The following is a 9,898-nucleotide window of genomic DNA, read 5'->3' as shown; positions in this document are numbered from 1 at the left end:
TTGTAGTCTCCATTTCTGACTTTTAAAAAAATGTTTTCTATCTCCATTTTTATGTTTCCTATCTTTTCATTGAAGTTCTCGCTGAGATCATTGAGCATCTTTATAACCAGTCTTTCGAACTCAGTGTGCGGTGGATTGCTTGTGTACATTTTGTTTAGTACTTTTTCTGGAGCTTTGTTCTGATCTTTCATTTGGGACATGTTTCTCCCGATTTTTGCTGCCTCCCTGTGTTTGTTTCTATGTAGGACTGCTATGTGTCCTGGTCTTAGTATAGTGGCCTTATGTATTAGGGGTCTTGTTGGACCCAGTAGTGCAATCTCCCTGGTCCCCAGAGCCCAGTGCTCCAGGTGTGTCCCTTGTGTGGGTTGTGTGGGCTCTCCTGTTTAGTTGAGACTTGATTGCCATTTGCACATTATTGAGAGGGATTGACCCTCAGGCTGATTGGTTGTGGAGACTGGCTATGACTACAGTGTAGGAGCTGTTGTGCAGGGGCTGACCCTACAGAGTCAGGGTCTGGTGCCTGCCCAGGTTGCCCTTTGGGTGTGTCATTTTTAGAGGTGGCCAGGTGATGCTCCAGACCTCTCTGAAGCTTAACATTGGAATTTCCAACCCTGGGTCCTCCTGGGAGGGGGCCTGCTGCAGGCCAAGTTCAGCTGCAATCTATGCCCTGCCTGGTGCCACCTGGCATGAGCCACAAAGAAATCCAGAGATGCCCACTACCCATGCTGTGCTTGGAGTTGCCTTCAGAAGCCAAGCTGCCAACAAAGGCTGGCTCTCTCTAGTGCTGTGTTTAGGGTCACTCAGCCAGAGATACAGGACACTCTGAAGCTAGATCCTACTTGTTTGGGTTTCGTGAATGATTGAAAGATTTTAGGAATGTCCGAAGCTTGAGTATTAGGAGGATGTTTGTAGGAAAAATCCACTGGAAGCAGCTTGGGTGTTCCCCAAAGTTGGGTAGGGCGTGATTTCAGGGAGTCACTAGGACGGGGTAGATAAAAGGTAATAGCCACTTTGATGTAGACTCAGATATGGCGTCTCCCTGCATCTGCATGCAGGAAGGGGCAGGGCTCAACAAAGAAACAATGGCTTCCACCAGCTCCTTCCTTTTGGAGAAAGCTGCCCCTCCAGCCCTCACTCTGAATCTGGACAATTCCGTTCATCCCCGAATGTCCTTGGCACTTTTCAAGCTTCTGTTCCAAACCTGGAGCTCAGAGAAAGTGATTCTGTGAGTGAGTATGTCCATGCACGGTCTCTTTAAGAGGAGCACCTGGGAGTGCAGTCACCCTCCATCTCACTCAGCCACAATCTCTACTGATTTTCACAGCCAGGAATTATGGGTACCTCTCTCCCCAGCTCTGAAACCCCAGGCTGAGGAAAGGCTGGGACCCCTTGCTCCTCAGGGGGGGAAGTCTGCAGCTGAGATATCACTCCTGATTTTTAATGATCACATGCTGGTGTGGGACCAGCCCATTTTGTGTCTCTGCCCCTCCTACCAGTCTTGAGATGGCTTTTTCTGTATGTCTGTACTTGTTGGGCTTTGGTTCAGGTAGACTTCAGCTGATTCTCAATAATGGTTGTGTGGTGGTTTAGTTGTAATTGATGTCCTGAGAGAAGGTGAGCACAGAGTTTACCTACTTCACCATCTTGACCAGACCACTGAGTCCCTTAAGCTTATTGAAGCCCAAAACCAATCTGCTTACTTCTGGACTTCTTTTAAATGAAAGGAACAAATTTCTATGTTACTTTAAGCCACTATTGTTGTTTGATACTAACACTTTAAGGGCTTCCCTTTGTACTTGGAATAAAATAGAAATTCCTTATTACAGCCAACAAAACTCTAATGATCTGGCCTTTACCCAAATCTGCAATATCTTCTATCCCTTGTTTCCTCTGCACCATCCCCATTGACCTTCTGCTCTTTTGGTCTCTCACAGAATCATGAGAGTAATTAAGGCAGTTAATAACATCCTCATTATCTTGTCAACTTTTTTGAACTCCTGCTTCCTATTAAAGAACGTAGAAGGTGTAAGGCCCACTTTACTCTCCCAGTTTCTAATATTTTTAAGGGGTCAAGATTTGGCTTTAATTCCTACAGTTAGTATTATCAAAACAAAATGTATTTTAATCATCTTCCAAATATTATATTCTGGTATTTGTATTGTTGTAGTTAAGATATGTATTAGTGGGAAAAGTCTGACACACATAGTTGCTGTAAATTCCCAGTTTATTTTAGCCAAGAATATAGAATTTAATTGAACTGAAATGGCTATACTGAGCAGAAGCAGACACAGCCAAATTTCTTGGTCTCTGATTACTAGCTAGTGACAATTTCCAGAATAGTAGCACCCCGTTACAGTTGAGAAACAAGTCCAACATGTCCAACATGTCTAAGTTATATTGCTGTTGCCTGGATACAAGCTCCGCCCCCATGCACACCTATAATATAGAGAAAGCATTTTAAAAGTTTTAACTTTGTGTAGCAATGTGTCAGGGCACTTGATTAGACTTAAAACATATCCAATAACTGATTTATAATAATTTTTCACCATGTTATTATTTTAAAAGCATATTTATGTAGTATGGGGCTGAGTATTTAGTATTTTTTGGAAATATTTTTGCTATTATTTCCTTATCAAGATCATTGAATGGCAGAAACGAGAATTTCTTTAAACTTTGTTGTACATATAACTATGCAATTAATTATTGATAAAAAATTTTACAGTTTTAGGAGTACAATTTAGATAATTTCATTTGGTAGATGAATTTTAGGAAAGATAATTAAGAAAATCAGGATGGCACATATTTATTGTGCCTTATTGTTTGCATTTTTCAGAAATATGAATAAGATATCGTTTTATACAGTTTAGAGTACATAACTTTCAGGTTTAAAAAAACCTGATGGAGGCATGAAAAACATCAACATGAATTTACTTAATGAGATTCCTTTCACTTTTATGTTTAGGACTCAGCATAGTTCCTTTAAAATAGTAAGAACTCTCTTTATGAATGAATATAAATATAGTTATATTTAATCGATAGATACATGAATATACATATTGAACAAATGAATATGCTTGTTGACATAGTTATTGAATAAGTTAATGACAAGGAATGCACAAAAATTAAGAGAAAATTGATGTACTTGTAAAGTAAAAAGTGAATTAGTAGAATTTCTAAAAAAATTTCAAATTATTTATTTAAAATGTAGAAGTAATCACCAAATTTAAAATACAGTTGCTTTATTTAAAATATACTTTTTATTTTTGCCTACCACAAGTATCTGCTCCACAAATTCATTTGAAATGAAGTTAAATTCATTAAAGTCATAAGGGCACAGGCTTGAATGAATGAAATGTTAATTTATATTAGTTTATATGTAGGTTTTGGAAACAGAGATAAAAAATACAACAGGACAGTATATTTGTAGGGATTAAAAAAACATAGGGTTTTATAAATGTAAATTGAGTTTTGTTAATTTATTCAACAAATATTCATTGAGTCATCTACTTTGTGTAAGGTATGGTGAAGAGAAAAAGATAACAGGTTTCTAATCTCGTGGAGCTCATATTCTCATGGATAGTGTAATCCAGACAACATAAAAAAGTCCAATAATTTAAAATAAAGATCACTGTGAAGAATAATCTACAGCTGGCATTTTTATGCTATACATGATATGTAAAAAAAATTTCCATGAAAAAATTATAGGTGCGCATTTAGAATTTAGTGTGGGTTCTTAAATCACTGACTATAGAATGGAGAAACATCCTGATATGGGATTTTTTTATTACAGTTTTGGCCAACAATTCTGTTACAAGGAGCTACCATATGATCGAACAATTAGTTGTTTAGTTTTCTAACTTTTAGCTTTTCATATTTTAAGAAATCATTTTTTCAGTTAGTGTTAATAAATATTTTGACTGATACTAATAGTATAATGTTTTCAAAAGTTTTCCTTAGACTACATACAGTAAAATCGAGGCATTATAAGACACAAGAGAAACTAATCACAGGCTCATGTTTGTGGAAATGAAAGGTTCCTGACTAACTGTTCTCAGTAAAGAGATCACATTCCCTGAGAAAGCAGAGTTGCTACTGGGGAGAAATTCTCCTTCACGTATCAAAACTTTGTGCAAAGAAATGTTCTTGGAAACAGAAAGACGAACTATCACATCCCTCTCAGCTGGCAGGAAAAGTGCCAGATAGGGAGACTTTATACGTGGGAATATGTTCAGAACACTTATTGGAAAATAGCCAAACTAGTGTCTGAGTTCCTGAGAATTTATCAACATGTTTGGTTTCTGCTCTGGAGAAAAGCAGTTCCACATTCTGTAAACTTGACATGTATAAGGGGAAAAAAACCCTTAGTCTATCATCCACATTTTTTGAGGTTACTCAAGGTTACATAAATAGAGCCAGTGTTGGCTTGTTGTTTGTTTGTGAGAGAAATAACTATAAAGGAAAGGAATCTTTATTTACTGTGCTAGAGACTCCCTTTTTCTTTAACTGAGGAGTGTCCAGTGTGATGCTCTCATTCATTTATATCTGATCTGGACCTAATAACTATAAATCAAATAATTAAGTCAAGGCTTTTTGATTTTCTGTGCTGCCATTTATGTATATTTGATAAGAAATAAATGAAAGGTTATTTTGATTTTAAATGATCACAGTAATTGTCAGGATGAAATAGTTAATAACCTATGCCTCAGCTATACAGATCACTTAAACATTATTCTGAGAGAAAAATAATTTGCCTATTCCTATTGAATCTTTAAAAAAAAATTTAATTGAATTTGTTGGGGTGACATTGGTTAGTTAAATTATATAGGTTTCAAGTGTACATTTCTATAATACATGATCTATAGAGGGTGCCAAAAATATGTATACAAATTTAAGAAAGGAAAAAACTGTATTAAAATTGTAATACTCAGTATATACTGAAAACAAAAGATGAATACAAGTCATGCGTATACATTTCTTTGGCACCCGTGGTATATACTGCATTGTGTGTTCACCACCTAGAGTCAGTTCTCCTTCCATCACTATATATTTGACCCCCTTTACCCTTTTCTACCACCCACCTCCCCACTTATCCTCTGGTAATCACTAAACTGTTGTCTATGTCTATGAGTTTTTGTTTGTTTGTTTACTTTATTTGTTGCTTTCAGTTTTATATACCACATATGAGTGAAGTCATATATTTCTCGATTTTTTTCTGTCTGACTTATTTCACTTAGCATGATAATCTCAAGATGCATCCATGTTGTCACAAATGGCAATATTTCATCTTTTCTTATGGCTAAGTAATATTCCATTGTATATATGTATCACATCTTCTTTATCCAATTGTCTATCGAAGGATACTTTGGTATTTACATGTCCTGGCCACTGTGAATAATGCTGCAATGAACTTATAGGTACATATATCTTTACAGATAAATGTTTTCAGATTTTTTTTTTGGTAGATACCCAGAAGAGGGATTGCTGGGTCAAACGATATTCTGTTCTTAAATTTTTGAGGAACTTCCATACTGTTTTCCACAGTGACTGTACCAATTTATATTCCCTATTGAATCTTAGCTTTTAAAGCCTTTGAGAATTTTGAGTTAAAGGAAAAGAAATGCAGCTAGCACAAGAATTTTTATTTTGAATAAAAAGAAAATTGTTATTCTCAAAGAGATATGGGAAAATAACCTAGACTACTTTAAAAGTAGGAGGAAAGTACTACAGACTAAAAGAGATCCTGGAAATGGAAAACACTAGGAAGAAATTTAAAAAAATTAGTAAAATTTTGAACATTTTAATGAATTTTTATAATAACTAAAACAAAAAGAAAAGGAGCTAGAATATAAGAGCAAGGATAAAAAAATAAAAGAAGTAGTTGGTCAACTACGAGATCTAGTATACAACTAATTACAGTTTCAAAAAGAGGACAGACATGGACAGAAAAAAAGAAGACATAATACAAGAAACTTTCACATAACTGAAGTCATGAGTATCTAGCTTGAAAGGTCCTACCAACTATTCAGCACAGCCAATGAGAAATGACTTATGCTGAGCCTTATCATCATGAAAGTCCAAAATACCAAAGAGAAATGGAAGATCCTAAAATATTCCAGTTAGAAATAAAACAGAATACATATGTAAAGGAACAGGAATCAGAATAACTTAGACTTCTTCAAAGCAACAATAGTAATGATAGTGGACAATTGATTAAGTCTGCCATGGACCATAACTTTTCAACCTAAAATTTAGTATTTAGTTAAATTATCATCACATATGCAGCTAGAATATGACAATTTCAGATATTAAAGTTCTAACTAATTCTATCTTCCAAGCACTCTTTCTCAAGAAATGAACAGAAGATCTTTACAACAAAAGGAAAGAGAGGAAGACAAAAGAGGATGATCTGGGCTCCAGGAAATAGAGTGTGCAGGAGAGAGGCTTTGGAAATCCTAGGATGGGGGCAAAAATAAATATTATGGCAAACGCTGAGTAGCAGGCATAGTGTGACTATACACTGCCAGAGGAGGGAGTGCTCCTGAAGCAACACATACACAAAAATCAAAAAGAACTGATGGATTAGGACATATGTGATTATATCAGCAGGTGTTTTATTGTTCTCTCAGAGAATTTGGGGAAGAATCGGGGAAGTGATAGATGTATAGAAAACAAGGCAAAAGAAAAATGGGCAATTCCAGGAAATACAAAATTTTAGTTCATGATGTGGTCTGCAGTGGCTAATGTTTAGGACATGCTCCTGCTTTCACTTTTGCTGTGCTACCTCTTCCCAGTATTTCAATACCACACATGACAATCGGTTTAACATTTCCCAGCAGCTGGCAACACTAAAGATAAGAGAGCCCTCACCTGGCTACACTGGGTTGAAGAGAATCAGCCTGAGAAATGTTGTCAAGTTGTTTTATTTTCATGGCCTCAGTTTCTCTCATCACTTTTTCAGTTCACAGGGATGATCTGGAAATCCCATCTCAGAGTTGCATCCACAGAAAACTTGTCGTCTGTATAGGAATGAAAAGAATTTGACCAATATAAATTTATCTCTCTGACTAGCTCTTCCATTGTGAAAAGTGTGGTTATATCAACTTTGAAGGCTTTTCTTGTAACGGTACAGAATAATTAAATACTTTGAATAGTTATTTGTATTATACAGAGAAGAGAAAAGAGCAAGAGGAAACATCTCCTTTCAAAATCCTAATGTAGCATTTTAGACGCCCGTTGAATTAAATGAATGAAAATTGTGTTAAGTAATATATGACTTTTACTTTGTATTCTTCTTGATCACTTTGAACAATTATTAAATGGATAAGAAAATCTTAAAAAAAATAAAACAGCAGAAAACAACATCCTACTTAGGTAAGCATGGAAACTGATAAAATTACCACTACATAAATATAATCTAGAGTTTATATTTGAAGTTAGATGCACAAGCACATTCAACCAAATGGTCAAATTGCTGCTTTCCTCAGCAGCATGGGATTTTCCAAAAGGGAAGAAAGTCCATAGGAGAAAGTTTGGAGCTACACATCCTCAACAATGTGCTCTTTTTGCCAAGCACAGAAAATTAAAAGTTTAATGAGATCACAGCTAACAAATACAAAGTTAGGCCAAATTAATAAAATGTGGTAAGTAACTATGACTCATGCATCACCACTGATCTGCAGGAAATAAAGAGGCAGATAAAGTGTTAAAATGAACACAAGAAGCAGCTGCTAAAGTGACAGGAAATGAGGGGCTGGGAGGCCTTTTTCCAGAGTCAAGACTTCTTGTAGTAGATGCAGGAACACGCAATCATGAACTTCTTTTTCTTGAAATTAAAATGAAAATGACTTTAATTTTTTATTTTCAGTTAGCAAATGATTACTATGTGTGTTGAACATAAATGTAATTTTAAAGATTATTTTATTATAAAAGTGTATTTGAAAAATGCTGATGAGCAAAACAGAAGAAAATCACTTCCAACCCACGGTGCAGATATAACCATTGAAAAAATTTAGTAGATAACTTTTCTGAATATATTTTACTCAAAACCAACTTTTATCAAGATATATGCATGACTATATAGTTTTTATTACTTTTACCTATCTTTTTTACTTTTGAATGTCAACTCTGTACTTTAAGAACAAAGCTAAAACACTACAAATGTGACATGTTACTAGAATATCATAAATGGCTTATTTATGAGGTTATTTGCCTTGCAATACTTCAGAGGCATTTTTAATTTTTTTTAGGATGGGACATATTGCTAACCAAGCATAATACAAGATTTCTTTGTGATTTGTAATGCAAATAAGCCAAGAGCAAGCAATTTATCATTCCAGATGTGGGAGAGTTTCAGAAACATTTCTGCGATCTATCTTATGTGAATATGATACAAATAGCTTATATTTATTCAGGTTGCAAACTTGATTAAGGTTGTCTCTGCTCCTTAGTGGAGTCAATTGGAGAAGAGTTTTTATAATCTGAAAATAAGTTTGATATATGAATATCTTATTAAGAACTTAGAACATATGTGCTATATGGACTCCCAACATATATATAGTTATTGCATAGATGTCAACACTGGGTGAATGTGTTCTCCAAACACCTCTTTCCTGAATACTGAGGCTCTTGATCGACCATCGTTTTTCTTTGAAATAAAGAGCAATAACAAGGACAATGTATTCTGGGATACAAAAAACGCGTTGATAAAAATCTCATTTTTTTACTTACAGAGCTTTTCTGGTGATCCATCTTTACCTTCGTTTGCAGAATGATGTAGATGGTGTTAGTGTGTCTGTGTATGTGTGTGTGTGCGCTCGCGCATAGCTGAATGAAAAAATATCTCTTGGGTTAGACCCTCTCTGTTTTCTACTATTTTCTTTCTCCTTTACCCAAATTACCTTTACTTCTCTCTGCATTGATGAGTCTGGATCATGTGTGATCATTCATTCAATTATTCGTTCATTAATTTAACAAATAATGATTGAGGGATATGTGCCAGGTTTCCTTCCTCCTTTGAAGGAAAAGAAAAATAGCCAAATAGAAAGACAGCACTTTTAATCTCTACTCTCCTAGGGTGGTGAAAAAAGAAACAGTATTCATTTATATGAAAAATAGTAAAGGAATTGACTGTGTGAAAATTTTCATTTTATATTAATAGCAGCAAGAAGTAGTTTAAATAAACTTCTTAAATTAATGACATTCTAGACTATTGGATTAATGAAATATTAATTTATATTAGTTTATATTTGGATTTTTATGAATAGAAGTATCAGAGAAGTAAATATGTTTTAGTTAAGTCTGGTTTCAGTAGAATATATAATACATCTTTCAATCAGCACTACAAAATTTAGTGTGAGATATTGTTTATTAATATTAAATATATAAAGGACATGCATTTATTGTTTCAATCAGTTCTTTAAGTATTTAATATTTGAAACTTTTTTAGTAATTTATTTATTTTTTGTTTTATTCATTCTTTAAATTTATTTATGTCTTTAAGTTACAGTAGACACTCAATATTATTTTATGTTAGTTTTAGGTGTGCAGCATAGTGGTTAGACATTTATATAACTTATGTCGTGATCCCAGCGATTAGTTTGTTACCTACTTGGGGCTATACATAGTTGTTGCAGCATTATTGACTATACTCTTTATATTGACTTTACATCCCTGAGACTGTTTGGTAACTACCAATTTGTACTTCCTAATCCCGTCACCTTTTTCACCCAGTTCCCCAAACCCTCCCATTTGGCAACATCAGTTTGCTCACTGTATCTATGAGTCTGTTTCTATTGTTTGTACATTTATTTTGTTCTTCAGATTCCACATTTAAGTGAGATCATACGGTATTTGTCTTTCTCAGTCTGACTTATTTCATTTAGCATAATATCCTCTAGGT

Source organism: Rhinolophus sinicus, linkage group LG04, assembly GCF_036562045.2.
Source record: "Rhinolophus sinicus isolate RSC01 linkage group LG04, ASM3656204v1, whole genome shotgun sequence".
NCBI classification, from domain to species: domain Eukaryota; kingdom Metazoa; phylum Chordata; class Mammalia; order Chiroptera; family Rhinolophidae; genus Rhinolophus; species Rhinolophus sinicus.
This window is presented reverse-complemented; position numbering follows the sequence as displayed.